Genomic DNA, 22,209 nt, shown 5'->3' with positions numbered 1-22,209 from the left:
CATATATCAATGTAATTCATACAAAATCATGTATAGGATGTTTTAGTATCTCTCAATACATACGTAACATAATCGTAAAAGAACAGTTACCTGTCACTATATCATCAAGTGCATCCTGGGTCTGTTCCTTGATCACTTCAACCAGATGATTCTGCTCCCTGAAATCTTCGGGAACCTTTCTTTGGACAAACTCTAGCGAAGTGTCCTCGCTGTCTACAGATATTGCAGCTACCCGTCACTCCCTGGCATTGCTCTATGGGATGTCTCCCTCCGCAAGTTCTGCAATAAACTCCGGCATAACTCGGGCTAGAACCATTGGAGCTAGATGACCAGCTCCCTAACTTCTTGAACTATTTCTTTCGTGGTTTCAACAATTATAGCTTCCCACTCATACTGCCACTATCAAATCTGAGAGGGGATTGCTGTGTCTGGGGTCGGATCACATCCAACCTCCCTCGTTGTCGACTCAAACTTGCCTCAGCTCTCTTTGCCTTATTCAAAGCATCACCAAAATGCTGGGGTCTGTAATGCCCTTTATACCGTGTTAAATTACGATTATTGATTTTTAATCGAGATAATTATGAAAGGGCCAACCGAGACACGAAATGAGATCGCGTGTGAAAATTTATGTGCGAGGACAGTAGCATTGGCGCACATGCGCGACCGGATGCGCGCACATGCGCCAAACAGGCAGAAGACCTCGCGCATATGCGCGGAAGATGTCATGCATATGCGCGAGCCTATGCAAGTGAGGTCCAGAAGACATCGCGCATATGCGCCAGTAATGTCGCGCATATGCGCGAGCTGCCAAGGCCAAGACCAGTAGGTCTCGCGCATATGCGCTAGTAATGCCGCGCATATGCGCGAGTCATGCAAAAGGAAAAATCGACATGTGGTGTATTATGCAACGTTGGTTGTATATATATATATATATACAAACGTAAATCTTCAGTAGAAATCGAGAAAGGCCGAGGGAAGAGTTTGAATTGAAATTGAAGATTTTGGGATCCGTCCGTCCAAATTTGAATCCGAGTACGACACCGTGTTCCTAGCAACGACAGCTACAACAGGACGTAAGTTTTGTGATGTTTTATTAAGATTTGAAATTATGCTATGTCTAGAATCAGATACATTCATATATAGTGTTCTTGACATAGTAGACATCATAGAATCGAAGTCAGTTTAAGAAATTGATTGATTATGGAATTGTTATGAATTTCAGAGTTAAATTGACTGAGATGTGATGTCAGATTCGTACGGTGGTTGATTATAAGTTATTGGAATTAGTATATACTGGTGTGGTATCACCGGTATCGCAAGAGTGTACTGTTGTACCGTCAGAATTTGATAAGATGGGGATGTTTTGATTTGTATAGAATATTGATACAATATATTGATATTGTCATTGCCAGATTGAACATTGACAGGCTTTGAGTCGAGACTTTGATTGTATCAGAGCGACAGAATAAAATGTATAAATAAATGTTGATTCGGGATTGCACAACTCGAGTTAGGTTTGACTTGAGTTTCTCAAAATCACATACTTTATTTTATTGTATTGATATTTGCAAATTATCAGATTGATATGTTTAATCTATTGAATTTATAGCAGAGCAAGAGTCCGAGTCTAGGGCAGATCAGCCTAGCTAGGGCAGAACCGCCGAGTCTTTGACAGAACAGCTAAGACTCTAGACTTACGGTGTATCGATGAGCCTAGATGTAGATCGACTTCTATTGTAGACATTCGATACAGCATGCTAAAGTCTAAATTAGATCGGGTTCCCTAGATTAGAAATAAGTTGAGAAGAGAGAACGAGTCATTGATTTAAATACAGATTTGTATTGGTTCATGTAGTCAGATTGGATACATGTTTTAATGTTTGTTTATGCTTTTATATATGTTTTATATGATTGCATTGATACATTATTTATACCGGGATTTTATTCTCGCCGGAGTTATCCGGCTGTTGTCGTGTTTGTATGTGTGCATGGCTACAGGTGGGACAGGTTCAGGGTCACAGAGGTGAAGAAAGATCGAGATTAGAGTGGTGACTACGGACTTGGACTAGAGATAGGGTTTAAACACTTGGTATATAGTTATTAACCCTTAGTTGAGACTGATTGTATATAGTTCAAGACTTGTACTTTTAATACTGACATGTATATTAAGATGTATTCCATTACGTTCCGCTTTTGATAATGTACTTTAAAAAAAAAAATTAGACCCTGTTTATTATAATTGATTAACTTAGTCCCAATGACGATTAAGAAGATGATTAGCGTCCGGGTCCCCACAACAGGTGGTATCAGAGCGATAGATCCTTTAGATTGAGATAGAAGAGGCTAGTGAGCGGAGTAGATTGAGGATTTCTTTCCTGCTTTTGAATGCTAGCATGTCTTACTGCTTTAATACATGTTACTTGCTTATCTGATTTGATATAGTAATATGTTTTATTGAGAATGGATCAGCACCGATTCTAGACCAGCAGTAAGATGATCAGAGGAGGACTGAAGTTGGTTGTTGTATTTGAGTTACTAATTCTGTTGATAACCAGATATGCCTTCCAGACGAATCTCAGAACAGGGTAGTACATCAAATCCTCCAGTGGATGTAACACCGACTCCAATGGAAACGTTACTGAAAAGATTTCAGTCATTTCACCCGCCAACTTTGAAAGGAACAGAGAACGCTGTGGAGTGCGAGAGTTGGCTTGACGATATTGAAACGTTGTTTGATTCATTGGAGTATACAGATGAGCGGCGAATTCGATTAATTGGACACCAGTTACACGATGTTTCAAAGAACTGGTGGATTACGATAAAGAGGGCTTTGGAGCATAGAGGTACGACTATTACCTGGATTGTCTTTAGAACTGAATTTTATCAACGATTCTTTCCAGTGTCGTACAGAAAAGACAAGGGGCGGAGTTTGCTAATCTAAGGCAGGGACCGATGAACATAGAAGAGTCCAAGTTCTCCACCTTGTTGAAATTTGCTCCACATGTTGCTGATAGCGAGGAAGCTACTGCTGATCAGTTCATCAATGGCTTGAACCCAGAGTTTTTACATTGGTGAACACAGGGCGACCGAATAACTTTACTGACGCCCTGAACAGAGCTAAAGGAGCAGAAGCCGGTCTGATGAGACAGAAAGGGGCTTCATTTGTGCCTTCGGCACCGAAACCACAGCAACCACCTCCCGAGCTCTCTTATTGAATTGCTCATTCAACGAGCATTCTCAATATTATGCCTTGAAGAGGACTCAAACCTCCACGCTCTTTAGCACGAGATTTTGAGTCTCGCGTGTCTACCATTTCACCACCAAGGCATTTTGAAAGTGCATCCTATTCCATACTATCGATCTCTTATTCTATAAAGTTTTAATCTAGAATCAAGATATATTCTATAGATCAATCTACAAATTATGATCATGGAATGAGGGTGGCAGCAGCAGTGGAGGGAAGACGGAATTTTTGAAAGCTAGAGGAAAGCAATTTAAGAAATCTGGCAGCAGTTCTTCTAGCTCCGGTGGTTCCCGACTGAGCCAGAGTTACACTGGAGTTTATTGTAGGACTTGCGGAGGCAGACATGCCACTGAGCAATGCCAGGGAGTAACTGGTAGTTGCAACATCTGTAATTAGCCGGGACACTTTGCTAAAGTGTGTCCACAGAGAGGGTCCCAAAGATCTCAGGGAGCCGAGTCATCGGGATCAGCAGCACAGACTGAGAGACGATCAGCTGCCGTTCATACATTCCAGCCAGCGCCAGCTCAGTCACAGCAGAGGCCAGGAGGTAGCCAGACTGTTAGCCAGCCTCCTAGACAGCAGGCCAGAGTATTCGCTTTGACCGAGGAGCAGGCCCAGGAAGCACCAGATGACGTTGTGGCAGGTAACTGTTCTTTATGTGGTTACCCTGCTTATGTATTGATTGATACCGGTGCTTCACATACTTTTATTTCTTAACGATTTGCATTAATTCATGCATTGCTTGTAGAGTCTTTAGCTACTGTAGTGTCTGTCTCTCCTCCTTTAGGGACAGGTTTGATATCCGTAAATTCTGTAAAACATTGTATACTACAGTATGACGGGCATGAGATTGAGTTAAAGTGTATTGTACTTGGGTTGTCTGATTTTGACTGTATTATCGGTATTGATATGTGATGTGAATCTTTGTACGACGAATAGCAAACACGATTAAAATCGAATCGCGCCCTCAATTCAATAACGAACAAAGAATCGTTGTTGTCCCGATCTTTTGAATCAAGTGTGTGTATTATGATTTTCACCTCTAAACTATGAAAAGTCTAGCAACAATAATCACGAAATAAACAACCGAAATTATAACGAACCTTCGAAGAACAAGTCAACGACAATCCGCACAAGCACGATCGACAAACGCCACAAAGTTAAAACTTTGATAAGTTTGATTTTTTAATAACAAAGCGAAGCTTTGAAAAGTTTGAGAGAAAACTCTAAACTTTGATAAAATATCAATAATGAATCTGAAAAGTGTTCAAAGTTTCGTGCAAATATGTCTACATATTAGAAAAAGATTGCAAATCTAGTTACAAAAATAATCAAACTCTATCTAGGAAACTAGGATTTTTCCGGAACTGGTTCGCGCTCGGGCGGTAGAATATTACCGCTCGAGCGCCAAGGGCTCTGCACTATTCGCGCTCGGGCGGTAGAATGTTGCCGCTCGGGCACCGGGTGTTCTGGAAATCACGTCTTGGACAGTCCATCTGGTGCTCGGGCGGTAGTTTTTTACCGCTCGGGCGCGAAGCATTCTGCCACTTCTCTTCGTTCATCACTTGAATGGTGTTCCTATGCCTTCCGAACTCAATCCCATGCACCACAAACCCTTCAACACTCTGCTCCTTGCTTGTAAGTCCTTCTCCATTGCTCATAAGTCCGTGCAACGCTTCCTTGAACTTCTTCAATCGTCCCCTCGTGATTGGTCCCTCCGGCAACTCCAAAGGGAATGCTTTCCTTGGCGCCTGACCATCCGTGCTCGCATCATCCTCCCCATCTTGAAAAGGATTTGTCCACAAATCCAGCTCGTCACCTACATCAAACAACGACAAGTCACTAACATTAAAAGTAGAACTCACCTGGTAGATCGAGTTTGTAGGCATTGTCATTGATCCTTTCAAGGACTTGAAATGGTCCATCGCCCCTAGGTAATAGCTTTGAACGTCTCTTCTTGGGGAACCTCTCCTTCCTCAAGTGTAACCACACCTAATCTCCCTTCTCAAATATCACTTTCTTCTTTCCCTTGTTGGCTTGCTTGGCATTTTGCTCATTCTTCTTTTCAATATTGGCCTTGACCTTTTCATGCAAACCTCTAACAAATTCAGCTTTCTTTTTGCCATCCATGTTTAACCTTTCACTCACAGGTAAAGACATCAAATCCAACGGAGTCAAAGGATTAAAACCATAAACAATCTCAAATGGCGAATAATTCGTAGTTGAATGCATGCAACGATTATACGCAAACTCAACAAATGGTAAACAATCTTCCCAATTATTTAAGTTCTTTTTAAGAATAGCACGCAAAAGTGTTCCTAAAGTTCTATTGACAACTTCAGTTTGTCCATCCGTTTGAGGATGACATGTAGTAGAAAACAACAATTTTGTGCCAAGTTTAGCCCATAACGTCTTCCAAAAGTAACTCAAGAATTTAACATCGCGATCAGAAACAATAGTCCTAGGCATGCCATGCAACCTAACGACTTCTCTAAAGAATAGGTCCGCAATGTGAGATCCATCATCAGTTTTGTGACAAGCAATAAAATGTGCCATCTTAGAAAACCTATCCACAACAACAAATATAGAATCCCTCCCCTTCTTTGTCCTAGGCAACCCCAAAACAAAGTCCATAGAAATATCAACCCAAGGTTCACTAGGGACGGGAAGTGGTGTATACAAGCCATGTGGTTGTGTTTTAGATTTAGTTTGTCTACAAGTAATGCACTTATCACAAACACGCTCAACGTCACGTTTCATGTGTGGCCAATAGAAATTTTCATGCAATGCACTTAAAGTTTTAGCCACACCAAAATGTCCCATTAGGCCACCCCCATGAGCTTCCCTAACAAGTAATTCACGAATATATGATCTAGGGATGCACAACCTATCTTCCTTAAACAAGAAACCATGATGCAAATAAAACTTGTCATGTGGACCAGGCATACATATTTCAAATTCATTCTTAAAATCCTCATCTAGCACATATATAATTCCTTCACATGCTCAAATCCCAAAACTTTAGACTCCAAAGTAGAGATTAGTACATACCTCCGTGATAGTGCGTCGGCCACTACATTTTTTATGCGAACACGGGTGGTCAAGCGCCAAGGAAGGCAAGGGATCCTTTACAGTTGCCGGAGGGACCAATCACGAGGGGACGCCTAAAGAAGTTCAAGGAGGCACTACAAGGAGTCATGAGCAAGCATGAAGGGGTCATCATGCATGGGAGCACGTTTGGAGGCCAGCGGAATGTGATTCAAGCATTGTTGGAGCCGGCCGAGTCTACACGGATGTGCACACGGACCTGCACACGGGGTCCGTGTCCTTTACAGCCGAGGATGAAAAATTCCAGTGCCTACACGCACCCGAGCACGGACCAGTACACGGGGTCCGTGTCCTATGATATTTGCGAAGACAGTGTCTACACGGACCCGTACACGGAGGTGAGCACGGGGTCCGTGTACTTTGTTTGAAGCTGAAGTTATTTTCCGAGTGTACACGGACCCGAGCACGGAGGGCTACACGGGGTCCGTGTCTGAGCCGGCTGCGCGAGAAAGTTTCTTTTCTAGAGTTTTAATTATTTTGGAGACTAGATTTTTGATATTTTTTTGACATATAAATATGTTTTGGACGAAATTTTACACACCATTCAGATTATTATTGATATTTTTATCATTGTTCTTGAGTTTTCTCTCAAACAATTAAAGCTTTTGCTTTGTCAAACAAAAATCAAACTTATCAAAGTTTTTAACTTTGTGGCGTTTGTCGATCGTGCTTGTGCGGATTGTCGTCGATTTGTTCTTCGAAGGTTCGTTACAATCTCGGTTGTTTATCTCGTGATTATTTGTTGCTAGACTTTTCATAGTTTAGAGGTGAAAATCACAACACACACACTTGATTCAAAAGATCGGGACAACAACGATTCTTTGTTCGTTATTGAATTGAGGGCGCGATTTGATTTTAATCGTGTTTGTTTTCGTCGTACAAAGATTCACATCATTTGGTATCCGAGCTTAGGTTATTTGAATTCAAGTAAGTTTATAATTCATTCTATTAGCATATCTATTTTTCCTTTAATTCCGCTTTCAGATCTGTTTGTTCTATCGTTCTTCGTATTTTTCGTGAATCTGTGATTCTCGAAATTTGTTGTTGTCTTTTTTTTTTGGGGGGATTTTCGAGTAGTACTCAGCCAAAAAAAAAAAGGAGTACAAAAATTCCGAAAATTCACCATTATTTCTTTTTGATATCTTGTTCTATTTTCTTAAGGTGTCATATACAATTGCCTCTCACAGTCAAAAAAAATATATATATACATATATATTTCATATATTCGAATTTCTTGTCTACACAGTCCAAGTGAGTCGGTCGCATTTGTTCACAAGTTGGATTTACTTGTTTGATATACTCAAATACAAAGCTTGAGCACACCTTCGAGAGAAGCATCAAATTCGAGTGGAAACATTTGAGTGTGGGTGTTATTTCTTTGGAGTGGCTAGTGAGTATTTGTTGTGAGCAAAAAAAAAATTGAGAGAAAAGACGAGTGAATTTTTTTTGGAGTGACCGTGAGCATTTGGGTGAGGATTATTTTGTTTCTACTAACATTTTCTTGCAGGTACAAATTTGAAAATTAGATGGAGAGGGAGGTAGAAGATAGTTCGAACCCGGGGTTTTCTAAGGTTCAAATGGAGGCGTTGTTTGGGCATTTTAGTAGGATGATGTCGACCCAAATGGAGTCGTTACATGAAAGGTTGGATAAGCTTGAGGTTGGTGTTAGTGGGAGTAAGTCTAAACCTAAGGATTTGAGTAGAGAGGATGAGGAGTACGAGTTGGAAGGAGACGAGGAGACTCAAAATGAAAATTGGGGTAGGAATGGAAGAGGTAGAGGATACGGTAGAGGAAAAAGAGAAGCCGTACGGGGTAGATATGATGGGGATAGGGAAGATGGTAGCATGGGTAGCATTAAGATGAAAATTCCATCGTTCCATGGGAAATCTGACTAGGAGGCGTATTTAGAGTGGAAAAAGAGGGTAGAGTTTGTGTTTGAATGTCACCACTACTTCGAACAAAAGAAGGTGAGGTTGGCGGTGGTGGAATTCTTAGACTATGCTCTTATTTGGTGGGATCAATTAGTGACCACTAGAAGGAGGTATAATGAGAGACCTATTGAGTCTTGGGATGAGATGAAAAGAGTGATGAGAAAAAGGTTTGTGCCCGATCACTACTATAGGGAGATGTTTAAGAGGTTACAAACTTTAAGGCAAGGGGTGAAGAGTGTTGAGGACTACTATAAGGAGATGAAAGTAGTCATGATTAGGGCAAACATTGAGGAGGATAGTGAGGCGACCATGACACGTTTTCTTTGTGGATTAAATAGGGAAATTCAAGATCAAGTGGAGCTTAGGCACTACTTGGATATAGACGAGATGATGCAAATGGCCATAAAAGTGGAGCAACAACTCAAAAGGCGTGGAGTTGGCCGCACCAATCAAACTGGGGGTTCATCATCTTCTTGGAGATCAAATGCGGTGAAGCGTGAGGAGAATAAGGTGGTGACCAAGCCCAAATTTGAGACCAAACAAGAGGCGCCTAAGCAAGGAGTACAAGGTAAATCTTAAACTCCTTCTAATCGATCTAGAGATGTTAAATGTTTTCGGTGTCAAGGGTTAGGGCATATTTCTAGTGAATGTCCTAATAAAAGGATGATGATTTTAAATGACTATGGTGAACATGAGTCTCAAAGTGAGAGTGACGATGATGAGATGCCTGCGTTAGAGGATCCTGATGAGGGGTATGAGGCGGTTGTAGGTGAAGCACTAGTGACTAGGCGTATCATGAGTGGCCAAGTCAAGGAGGAGGAGACTAACCAACGAGAGAACTTGTTTCATACTAGGTGTTTTGTGAATCAAAGGGTTTGCAACTTAATCATAGATGGGGGGAGTTGTACTAATGTGGCTAGTGTTGAAATGGTGGAGAAATTGGGTTTGCTACAATAAAACACCCTCGACCATATAGGCTTCAATGGTTGAATGATTGTGCTGAAGTGAAGGTAACAAAACAAGTGCTAGTGCCTTTTTCTATTGGGAAGTATGTGAATGATGTTTTGTGTGATGTGGTACCCATGCATGCATGTTATATCTTGTTGGGTAGGCCTTGGCAATATGATAGGAGGGTGGCACATGATGGATACAAGAATAAGTACTCCTTTGTATTGAAAAAGAAAACCATTGTATTACTTCCTTTGTCCCCAAAGCAAGTGTTGGAGGACCAATTGAAAAAAAAGAAGAGAGATGAGGCCGAAACAAAGAGTGAATTAAAAAGTGAGACGGCCTTAGAAAATAAAAATGAAATGGCTGAAACAAAGAGTGATCAAAAGAGTGAGATAGCCATACAAAAGAAAAATGAGAGGAAAGAAATTGAGAGGAAAGAAAATGAGAGAAAAGAGGCAAAAAAAAATCCTATATGGCCCAAAAAGATGAGTTGAAGCATGTGATGCACACACATGAACCACTTGTGTTGATTCTTTACAAGGAGATCCTCCTTAACACAAGTGATATAGCCGGGTCCCTTTTGAGCATTGTTGTTTCACTCTTGCAGGAATTTGAAGATGTATTTCCGGAGGAACTACCTCAAGGGCTACCACCATTGAGGGGGATTAAGCACCAAATTGATTTGGTACCCGGAAGTGCATTGCCAAATCGTCTAGCTTATAGGAGCAATCCGGAGGAGACCAAGGAGCTTCAACGGCAGGTAAGTGAGTTGTTAGATAGGGGTTTTGTGCATGAGTCCATGTCTCCTTTTGCTGTACCTGTTCTATTAGTTCCTAAGAAAGATGGCTCATGGCGTATGTGTGTAGATTATAGGGCAATCAATAACATAACCATTAAGTATAGGCATCCCATACCTAGACTAGATGACATGTTAGATGAATTGCATGGTGCATGTGTCTTTAGTAAAATTGACTTGAAAAGTGGATATCACCAAATTAGGATGAGGGAAGGTGATGAGTGGAAAACTGCTTTTAAAACCAAGTATGGGTTATATGAGTGGATGGTCATGCCTTTTGGCTTAACTAACGCTCCTAGCACCTTTATGAGGTTAATGAATCATGTCTTGCGTGCACACATAGGGAAATTTGTTGTGGTTTACTTTGATGACATCCTTGTGTATAGTAAGAATCTAGAAGGGCATGTTAAACACTTGAGACTTGTGCTAATCACACTAAGGGCTAAAAATTTATATGCTAACTTAAAGAAATGTGATTTTTTTACAAGCAAACTTGTCTTCCTTGGTTTTGTGGTAAATTCACAGGGTATACAAGTGGATGAAGACAAGGTAAGTGCTATTCGAGATTGGCCAACGCCTACTACTGTTGGTCAAGTCTGAAGCTTTCATGGACTTGCAAGCTTCTATAGGAGGTTTGCAAAGGATTTTAGCACATTGGCAGCACCGATGACGGCGGTAATCAAGAAGAACATTCCCTTCCATTGGGGCGAGGAGCAAGAGGAGTCTTTTAATCTTATTAAGCAAAAATTAATTAAAGCACCTTTACTTGTTTTACCTGATTTTGCTAATACTTTTGAAATTGAATGTGATGCATTATGTGTAGGTATTGGTGGAGTGTTGATGCAAGGAGGGCGGCCGGTGGCATACTTTAGTGAAAAGCTCAATGGAGCAGCGCTTAACTATCCCACGTATGATAAGGAGTTCTACGCATTTGTGAGGACCCTAGGAACGTGGCAGCACTACTTGAGGCCTAAGGAGTTTGTGATTCATACGGATCACGAGTATCTAAAGCACCTTAAGAGGCAACAGAAGTTGAACAAGCGGCATGCCAAGTGAGTGGCATTCATTGAAACATTCCTCTACGTCATCAAATACAAACAATGTAAGGAAAATGTCGTAGCCGACGCACTATCACAGAGGTACGTACTAATCTTTACCTTGGAATCTAAAATTTTGGGGTTTGAGCATGTGAAAGAATTGTATGTGCTAGATGAGGACTTTAAGAGTTTGTTTGAAACTTGTATGCATGGTCCACATGATAAATTTTATTTGCATCATGGTTTCTTGTTTAGTGAGGATAGGCTGTGCATCCCTAAATCATCAATTCGTGAGTTACATGTTAGGGAGGCACATGGGAGTAGTTTGATGGGACACTTTGGTGTGGCGAAGACTTTGAATGCTTTGCATGAACATTTTTATTGGCCACATATGAAGCGTGATGTTGAACGTGTTTGTGATAAGTGCATAACTTGCAAGCAAGCTAAATCTAGAACACAACCACATGGTTTGTATACACCACTTTCTGTCCCTAGTGAACCTTGGATTGACATATCTATGGACTTTGTTTTGGGATTGCCTAGGACTAAGAAGGGGAGGGACTCAATATTTGTTGTTGTTGATAGATTTTCAAAGATGGCGCATTTTATTGCTTGTCACAAGACTGATGATGCATCTAACATTGCGGATTTGTTCTTTAGAGAGGTCGTTAGGTTGCATGGCATGCCTAGGACTATTGTTTCTGATCGCGATGTTAAATTCTTAAGTTACTTTTGGAAGACATTATGGGCTAAACTTGGCACAAAATTGTTGTTTTCTACTACTTGTCATCCTCAAACGGATGGACAAACTGAAGTCATTAATAGAACTTTAGGAAAACTGTTGCGTGCCATTCTTAAAAAGAACTTAAAGAATTGGGAGAACTGTTTGCCATTTGTTGAATTTTCTTATAATCGTTGCGTGCATCGTGCTACAAATTATTCGCCATTTGAAATTGTTTATGGTTTTAATCCTTTGACTCCGTTGGATTTGATGTCTTTACCTGTGAGTTAAAGGCTAAATATGGATGGCAAGAAGAAAGCTGAATTTGTTAGGAGGTTGCATGAAAAGGTCAAGGCCAACATAGAGAAGAGAAATGAGCAATATGCCAAGCAAGCTAACAAAGGGAAGAAGAAGGTGATATTTGAGAAGGGAGATTTGGTGTGGCTACACTTGAGGAAAGAAAGGTTCCCTGAGAAGCGACGTTCAAAGCTATTACCTAGGGGCGATGGACCATTTCAAGTCCTTGAAAGGATCAATGACAACGCCTACAGACTCGACCTACCAGGTGAGTATAACGTGAGTTCTACTTTTAATGTTAGTGACTTGTCGTTGTCTGATGTAGGTGACGAGCAAGATTTGAGGACAAATCCTTTTCAAGAAGGGGAGGATGATGCGAACACGGGTGGTCAAGCGCCGAGGAAAGCATGGGATCCTTTACAGTTGCCGGAGGGACCAATCACGAGGGGACGCCTAAAGAAGTTCAAGGAGGCACTACAAGGAGTCATCAGCAAGCATGAAGGGGTCGTGATGCATGGGAGCACGTTTGAAGGCCAGCGGAATGTGATTCAAGCATTGTTGGAGCCGGCCGAGTCTACACGGATGTGCACACGGACCTGCACACGGGGTCCGTGTCCTTTACAGCCGAGGATGAAGAATTCCAGTGCCTACACGGACCCGAGCACGGACCAGTACACGGGGTCTGTGTCCTATGATATTTGCGAAGACAGTGTCTACAAGGATCTGTACACGGAGGTGAGCACGGGGTCCGTGTCCTTTGTTTTCAGCTGAAGTTATTTTCCGAGTGTACAAGGACCCGGGCACGGAGGGCTACACGGGGTCCGTGTCTGAGCCGGCTGCGGGAGAAAGTTTCCTTTCTAGAGTTTTAATTATTTTGGAGACTAGATTTTTGATATCTTTTTAACATATAAATATGTTTTGGACGAAATTTTACACACCATTCTGATTATTATTGATATTTTTATCATTGTTCTTGAGTTTTCTCTCAAACAATTAAAGCTTTTGCTTTGTCAAACAAAAATCAAACTTATCAAAGTTTTTAACTTTGTGGCGTTTGTCGATCGTGCTTGTGCAGATTGTCGTCGACTTGTTCTTCGAAGGTTCGTTATAATCTCGGTTGTTTATCTCGTGATTATTTGTTGCTAGACTTTTCATAGTTTAGAGTTGAAAATCACAACACACACACTTGATTCAAAAGATCGGGACAACAACGATTCTTTGTTCGTTATTGAATTGAGGGCGCGATTTGATTTTAATCGTGTTTGCTATTCGTCGTACAAAGATTCACATCAATTTTCCTTACCTTGCTTGTACTTGATGATGTAAGGAAATGTTTCAATGAATGCCACCCACTTGGCGTGCCGCTTGTTCAACTTCTACTGCCCCTTAAGGTGCTTAAGAGACTCATGATCCGTGTGAATCACAAACTCCTTAGGCCTCAAGTAGTGCTGCCACGTCTCTAGAGTCCTCACAAGTGCTAGAACTCCTTATCATACGTGGGGTAGTTCAAGGCTGCTCCATTGAGCTTTTCGCTAAAGTACGCCACTGGCCGTCCCCCTTGCATCAAAACTCCGCCAATACCTACACCTGAAGCATCACATTCAATTTCAAAAGTGTTAGAAAAATCAGGTAAAACAAGTAAAGGAGCATTAATCAATTTGTGCTTAATAAGATTAAAAGACTTCTCTTGCTCCTCGCCCCAATAGAATGGAACGTTCTTCTTAAGTACCGCCGTCATCGGTGCTTCAAGTGTGCTAAAATCCTTTATAAACCTCCTATAGAAGCTTGCAAGTCCATGAAAACTTCGGACTTGACCAACAGTAGTAGGCGATGCCCAATCTCGAATAGCACTTACCTTGTCTTCATCCACTTGTATCCCCTGTGAGCTTACCACAAAACCAAGAAAGACAAGTTTGCTTGTACAAAAATCACATTTTTTTAAGTTAGCATATAGATTTTCAGCCCTTAGTGTGATTAACACAAGTCTCAAGTGATTAACATGCTCATCCAAGTATTTGCTATATACTAGGATATCATCAAAGTAAACAACAACAAATTTTCCTATGTATCATTAACCTCATAAAAGTGCTAGGAGCGTTAGTCAAGCCAAAAGGCATGACCATCCACTCATATAACCCATACTTGGTTTTAAAAGCCGTTTTCCACTCATCACCTTCTCTCATCCTAATTTGGTGATAACCACTCTTCAAATCGATTTTGCTAAAGGTACAAGCACCATGCAATTCATCTAACATATCATCTAGCCTAGGTATGGGATGCCTATACTTAATGGTTATGTTATTGATTGCCCTACAATCTACACACATACGCAATGAGCCATCTTTCTTAGGAATTAGTAAAACAGGTACCGCACAAGGTGACATGGACTCACGCACAAAACCTCTATCTAACAACTCACTTACCTGCCGTTGAAGCTCCTTCGTCTCCTCCGGATTGCTCCTATAAGCTGGACGATTTGGCAATGCACTCCCGGGCACCAAATCAATTTGTTGTTCAATCCCCCTCAAAGGCGGTAGTCCTTGAGGTAGCTCCTCCGGAAATATATCATTAAATTCCTGCAATAGTGAAATAACAATGCTCGGAAGGGAACCGGCTATATCACTTGTGTTAAAGAGGATCTCTTTATAAAGAATCAACACAAGTGATTCATGTGTGTGCAACAACTGTTTCAACTCACTTTTTTGGGCCATATATGATTTCTTTTTTGCCTCTTTCCTCTCATTTTCTTTCCTCTCTTTTTCTACCCTCTCATTTTTCTTTTGTATGGCTATCTCACTCTTTTTCTCACTCTTTTTTTCAGCCATCTCATTTTTGTTTTCAAAGGCCATCTCACTTTTTAGTTCACTCTTTTTTTCGGCCTCATCTCTCTTTTTTTTTTTTAAAATGGTCCTCCAACACTTGCTTTGGGGACAATGGAAGTAAAACAATGGAATATTTCTTCATCATAAATGAATACCTATTCTTGTACCCATCATGTGTCACCTGCCTATCATATTGCCAAGGTCTACCCAACAAGATATGACATGCATGCATGGGTACCACATCACACAAAACCTCATCCACATACTTCCCAATAGAAAAAGACACCAACACTTGTTTTTTCACCTTCACCTCCGCACAATCAATCAACCATTGAAGCCTATATGGTTGGGGATATTTTAATGTAGGTAAACCCAATTTTTCCACCATCTCACTACTAGCCACATTGGTACAACTCCCCCCATCTATGATTAAATTGCAAACCTTTTGATTTACAAAACACCTAGTATGGAACAAGTTTTCCCTTTGGTTAATCTCCTCCTCCTTGACTTGGGCACTCATGATACGCCTAGTCACTAGTGCTTCACCTACAACCGCCTCATATCCCTCATCGAGATCCTCTAACGCAGGCATCTCATCATCATCGTCTTCCCCCTCACTTTGAGACTCATACTCACCATATTCGTTCAAAATCATCACTCTTTTATTAGGGCACTCACTAGCAATATGTCCTAACCCTTGACACCTAAAACATCTAGTATCTCTAGAACGAGTAAGAGGAGTTTCAGATTTACCTTGCACTCCTTGTTTAGGTGCCTCTGGTTTGGTTTCAAATTTGGGCTTGGCCACCACTTTACTCTCCTCATGCTTCACTACATTTGACCTCCAAGAAGATGATGAACCCCCAGTTTGATTGGTGCGGCCAACTCCACGCCTTTTGAGTTGTTGCTCCACTTTTATGGCCATTTGCACCATCTCGTCAAGATCCAAGTAGTGCCGAAGCTCCACTTGATCTTGAATTTCCCTGTTCAAACCACAAAGAAAACGAGCCATGGTCGCCTCACTATCCTCCTCAATATTTGCCCTAATCATGACTACCTCCATCTCCTTATAGTAGTCCTCAACACTCCTCAACCGTTGCCTCAAAGTTTGTAACCTCTTAAACATCTCCCTATAGTAGTGATTGGGCACAAACATTTTCCTCATGACCCTCTTAATCTCATCCCAAGATTCAATAGGTCTCTCATTATACCTCCTTCTAGTGGTCACTAGTTGATCCCACCAAATGAGAGCATAATCTAAGAATTCCACCACCGCCAACCTCACTTTCTTTTGTTCGGAGTAGTGGTGACACTCAAACACAAACTCTACCCTCTTTTCCCACTCTAAGTACGCCTCCGGGTCAGACTTCCCATGGAACGATGGAATTTTCATCTTAATGCTACCCATGTTACCATCTTCCCTACTCCCATCATATCTACCACGTACGGCTTCTCTTCTACCTCTACCGAATCCTCTACCTCTTCCATTCCTACCCCAATTTTCATTTTGACTCTCCTCGTCTCCTCCCAAATCATATTCCTCCTCTTCTTCTTTTCTACCCAAATCTTTAGACTTAGCCTTACCCCCACTAGTACCAACTTCAAGCTTATCCAACCGTTCATGTAACGACTCCATTTGGGTCGTCATCATCCTACTAAAATGCCCAAACAACGCCTCCATTTGAACCTTATACAACCCCGGGTTCGAACTATCTCCTACCTCCCTCTCCATTTAATTTCAAATTTGTACCTGCAAGAAAAGGTTAGTAGAAAAAAAATAATCCTGACCCAAATGCTCACTATCACTCCAAAGAAATTCACTCGTCTTCTCTCTCAATTTTTTTTCTCTTTTTTTTTTTGGCTCACAACAAATACTCACCGTTCACTCCAAGAAATTCACTCGCACTCAAGTAATGTCACTCGAATTCGAGAGTTCTCTCAAGGTGCTCAAGCTTTGTAGTTGTGTATCAAACAATCAAGTTTCAACTTGTGAACAATTGTGATCGACCCACTTAGACTGCGTAGACAAGCAATTTGAAGATAAATAATAAATTTTTTTTTTGACTGTGAGAGGCAATTGATTATGACTATCTAAAGAAGTAGAACAAGATATCAAAAGGAATTAATGGTGAATTTTCCGAATTTTTGTACTTTTTTTTTTTTGGCTGAGTACTTGCTCGAAAATCATCAAAGAAAAATAAAAAAAAATCAACTTTTCTTCGAGAATCACAGATTCACGAAGAGACGAAGAACGATAAACGAAAACAGATCTGGAAACTACGAAGAAATAACAGATCTGAAAATTGAATAACAAGATACTTACTTGAATTAAATGAACCTAAGCTCTGATACCAAATGATGTGAATCTTTGTACGACGAATAGCAAACACGATTAAAATCGAATCGCGCTCTCAATTCAATAACGAACAAAGAATCGTTGTTGTCCCGATCTTTTGAAACAAGTGTGTGTGTTGTGATTTTCACCTCTAAACTATGAAAAGTCTAGCAATAATAATCACGAAATAAACAACCGAAATTATAACGAACCTTCGAAGAACAAGTCGACGACAATCCGCACAAGCACGATCGACAAACGCCACAAAGTTAAAACTTTGATAAGTTTGATTTTTGAATAACAAAGCGAAGCTTTGAAAAGTTTGAGAGAAAACTCTAAACTTTGATAAAATATCAATAATGAATCTGAAAAGTGTTCAAAATTTTGTGCAAATATGTCTACATATTAGAAAAAGATTGCAAATCTAGTTACCAAAATAATCAAAACTCTAACTAGGAAACTAGGATTTTTCCGGAACTGGTTCGCGCTCAGGCGGTAGAATATTACCGCTCGAGCGCCAAGGGCTCTGCACTATTCGCGCTCGGGCGGTGAATGTTGCCGCTCGGGCGGCGGGTGTTCTGGAAATCACGTCTTGGACAGTCCATCTGGCGCTCGGGCGGTAGTTTTTTACCGCTCGGGCGCGAAGCATTCTGCCACTTTTCTTCGTTCATCACTTGAATGGTGTTCCTATGCCTTCCGAACTCAATCACATGCACCACAAACCCTTCAGCACTCTGTTCCTTGCTTGTAAGTCCTTCTCCATTGCTCATAAGTCTGTGCAATGCTTCCTTGAACTTCTTCAATCGTCCCCTCGTGATTGGTCCCTCCGGCAACTCCAAAGGGTCCCATGCTTTCCTTGGCGCCTGACCATCCGTGCTCGCATCAATATGCTGACCAAGTACAGAGCTACAGTTGATTGTTTCCACAAGATAGTGAGATTCAGACCAGATATGAAGGAAGAGTGTAAATTCTACAGTAAAGGTTCTAGATCGAGAATTCCTTTAGTATCCGTATTATCTATGACTCGATTGTTACAGAAAGGAGCAAAGGGATTCCTTGTATATTCAGTAGATTTACTGAAGTCGAGTCCATCCTTGGCTGATTTGCCAGTGGTACGTGAGTTTGCTGACGTCTTTCCAGATGAGATCCCGAGATTACCTCCAGTTAGAGAGATAGACTTCAGTATTGAATTGATGCCAGGTACAGTGCCAATTTCTAGAGCCCCGTACAGAATGGCACCAATTGAATTGAAAGAATTAAAAGATCAGCTGGAAGATTTACTGGCCAAGGGGTACATCAGACCGAGTGTTTCTCCTTGGGGTGCTCCAGTATTATTTGTAAGAAAGAAAGACGGTTCGATGAGACTCTGCATCGACTATCGGCAACTGAACAAGGCAACGATAAAGAATAAATATCCTTTGCCTCGTATTGATGATTTTTTTGACCAGTTGCAGGGTTCTTCTATATATTCCAAGATCGATTTGAGATCTGGATATCATCAGCTGAGAGTCAGAGATTCTGATATCTCGAAAACAGCATTCAGAACCAGGCATGGGCATTATGAGTTTATTGTCATGCCATTGAAAGGGGATCGGTTACGGTGATTGGAAGCGCAACGGAAGTTGAAAATTTTGATTTTTCATCAAGAAATTTCGGCCACCAAGAAGATATTGTGTAGCAAATACAACAAACACCAAATAATGTCATACATAGGGTGTTTTAGAATTTACCTATCAATATCAAGAGATTGATGAATGGCACCAACCAAGTTGTAAACAACTTGGCTCTTCAAGAAAATTTCCTAAAGTTTCGGCCAAGGTGATCAAAAATGAGGGAGGGAAGAGTTGTCTTGGTAGTGCAAAAAGTTGATCCAAAAAGTTGCATGCCATGAATTATTTTAATCAAAAGTAATCCACAACCCTTCACCTCCCAAGCATGCATAACCTAATGGGCTTGTAACATTTACAAGGCCAATGGACTTTTTAATTGTCTCAAACATATTTGAGCCCAATTAGACTTTACTTGATTTTACTCAAGCCCACTAGCTAAATAATTATTTCCAATTGGGCTCTACAGGGCCCAATGTTATTAATTCAACACTTGAATTAATTTAATTATTTGGACTCTACTAGGCCCATTAGTGCTTAATTAATTCAACACTTGAATTAATTTAATTTAGTCAATAATAATGTTTATGAAAATCACAATTTTCAAGTACATTATTCACTTGGCCTATCTTTAATTTACGAACACATTCATAAATTAAAAGTTACATTTCTCTCATAGAAGTCATACTTCTATTTTTTTTCAACGCTTATAAACACATTTATAAGCCGTTCAACACATTGAACTATTTTACTTCTCAACAGGATCTAGAAAGCTTGTACTTGTGCGGCCCTCAATGGTTCATTGATACAACTAGCCGTGGGTTCACATCTCCATGTGATTCGGACTAAACATGTCCTTATATGAGCATAACCCAATTGCTCCATTCTTACTTATCAACTCCTTGATAACAAGAACGTCAGAACTCAAGTCTGATAGTACCCAACCAATCATGTTAAACGCCTAGCAGCATCGCTTACATGATTCCCTAGGTATCAAATGATAGTGCCTGCAAGAACCATTCAATTATGGTTAGCGTACAGTACGGTCCCTTCAACTCATATATCCCGATCGATTCGACAACCATTGATTTATCGAGAGTTGTCAATGAATCGGTACTATGTGTCATGTCGTAGTTGCATCGATGGTGTAATCTATGAAACCCCTTTCATAATTACCACCATACTCTGATTAGAGATTTCAACCTACATACACATGATAACACATAGGATATCCATACCCGAAGGTAAGCGGTGAATCCCCGACTACAATGCATCGACTCCTATATGTTTCGACAGAACACCCAACCTTGCCACCTGATGACCCCATGAGAGTCGGTAAACAAGTCAAAGTGTAATTCTAGCACATAGAGTCTCAATGTTGTCCCGGGTCATAAGGACTAATGGTGTACAACCATAAACTAGGACTTTTCCACTCGATAAGTGAGAACCACTTGGAAAGTCCTTTTATGGAGGGTTGTTCAGTGCACTCTACAAGGAGCACCTATCTGAATGCTCGGACATCACAATGTCCCCTACCAATGAAACATGGTACTCACATCGCAGATACTAGTCTCGAACTCGAGCGGCCTATATCCTTCTTAGTGGCGGCTGAATCGACTAGGAACCGTTTAGAATATACAGTATTACAAATATGAGTTTCATGATACTCATCATATGAGCATCTCATATTCTTTCTACTATTTGTATATTCAAGGGCTTTATCTATGCAACTACCACGGGTATATAGATAAAGAAGTGCCAAAACGATAAATTCAAATATTATTAAAATAAAGACTCTTTATACATAGAGTTTAATCATGAACCCTCGGCCAACACTTGGCTCGACGGGCACCTACTCTAACAGCCGTTTGGTTTGACGAATGCTCCAGCTGTGTTTATGGGATTGATGAACAGGGTATTCAAGAAATATCTCGATGAATTTTTAATTATATTCATTGATGATATTTTGATTTATTCAAAGAATATGAGTGAGCATGCTGAGGATTTAAGAACTGTGTTGCGAATTTTAAGGACTGAGAAGTTATATGCTAAACTATCGAAATACGAGTTTTGGTTGAGACAGGTAGTATTTCTGGGGCATATTATATCCGGATATGGGATATCAGTGGATCCCAGCAAAGTTGAGGCCATGATTTCTTGGCCAAGACCGACGTCAGTGCTCGAAATTCGCAGTTTTATGGGTTTAGCGCGATATTACCGTCGTTTCATTAAAAATTTCTCGAGTATAGCTAAACCAATTACTCAGCTGACTCAGAAGAATGCTCCATTTGTTTGGTCTGAAGAATGCGAGACCAGTTTTATGGAGTTGAAAAAGAGATTGACCAGTGCTCCGGTGTTGACTATCCCATCCGGTACTGGTGATTTTGTGGTTTATTGCGACGCCTCTCACAGAGGGTTGGGATGTGTTCTGATGCTGCGAGGGCATGTTATTGCTTATGCCTCAAGACAGCTTAAACAACATGAGACCCGTTATCCAATTCATGATCTTGAATTGGCAGCCATTCTCTTTGTATTAAAGATATGGCGACACTATCTTTATGGTGAGAATTTTTACATATATTCTGATCATAAGAATTTGAAATATCTGTTTTCACAATCTGAATTGAATATGAGGCAACGAAGATGGCTTGATTTGCTTAAAGACTTTGATTGCGAAATCAAATACTATCCAGGAAAGTCTAATCCAGCAGCTGATGCACTAAGTCGAAAGGTATGTTCTTTATCCTTGTCGACGATCGGTGTTTCAAATTTGATAGAAAACTGCTGTTTGTCTGGATTAGCATTTGGAACAGATTATAGACCATTGAAACTTTATACGGTGCAAGTAGAACCCGAGCTGATCTTAAGAATTAAGGCAGCTCAGAAAGATGATCAGAATGTACAGAAATCAGTATCGATGATCAGAACAGGACATCGATCGGAATATCAGGTACGTGATAACGTCTTGTATGTAAATAATCATTTGGTTGTGCCGAATGTTTCAGATTTGAGACGTCAGATATTGTCAGAAGAGCACAACAGTCGATTCAGTATTCATCCTGGTGGCAGAAAGATGTATAATGATTTGAAAAGACAGTTCTGGTGGAAACAAATGAAGACTGACATTGCCGAATTTGTTTCCAAATGTCTGAATTGCCAGCAGGTGAAAGCAGAAAGAAAGAAACCAGGAGGTTTATTACAGAGTTTGTCCATTCCTGAATGGAAATGGAATCACATTTCCATGGATTTTGTGACACAATTGCCGCGTTCCTCCCGAGGTTGTGATGCGATTTGGGTCGTGATTGATAGATTGACCAAATCTGCATGTTTTATTCCGTACAAGATGACGTACAGATTTGA

The 22,209-nt window shown here is 40.7% G+C and overlaps 1 pseudogene; it reads right to left on the bottom strand.

The window, feature by feature from the left end:
• Positions 1–374: 374 nt before the first annotated feature.
• LOC142550592 (uncharacterized) lies at positions 375–16,555 on the bottom strand (annotated as a pseudogene).
• Between the last annotated feature and the right edge of the window lie 5,654 nt (positions 16,556–22,209).

The sequence above is a fragment of the Primulina tabacum genome, chromosome 7 (genome assembly GCF_025594145.1).
Source record: "Primulina tabacum isolate GXHZ01 chromosome 7, ASM2559414v2, whole genome shotgun sequence".
NCBI lineage: Eukaryota > Viridiplantae > Streptophyta > Magnoliopsida > Lamiales > Gesneriaceae > Primulina > Primulina tabacum.
This window is presented reverse-complemented; position numbering and strand designations above follow the sequence as displayed.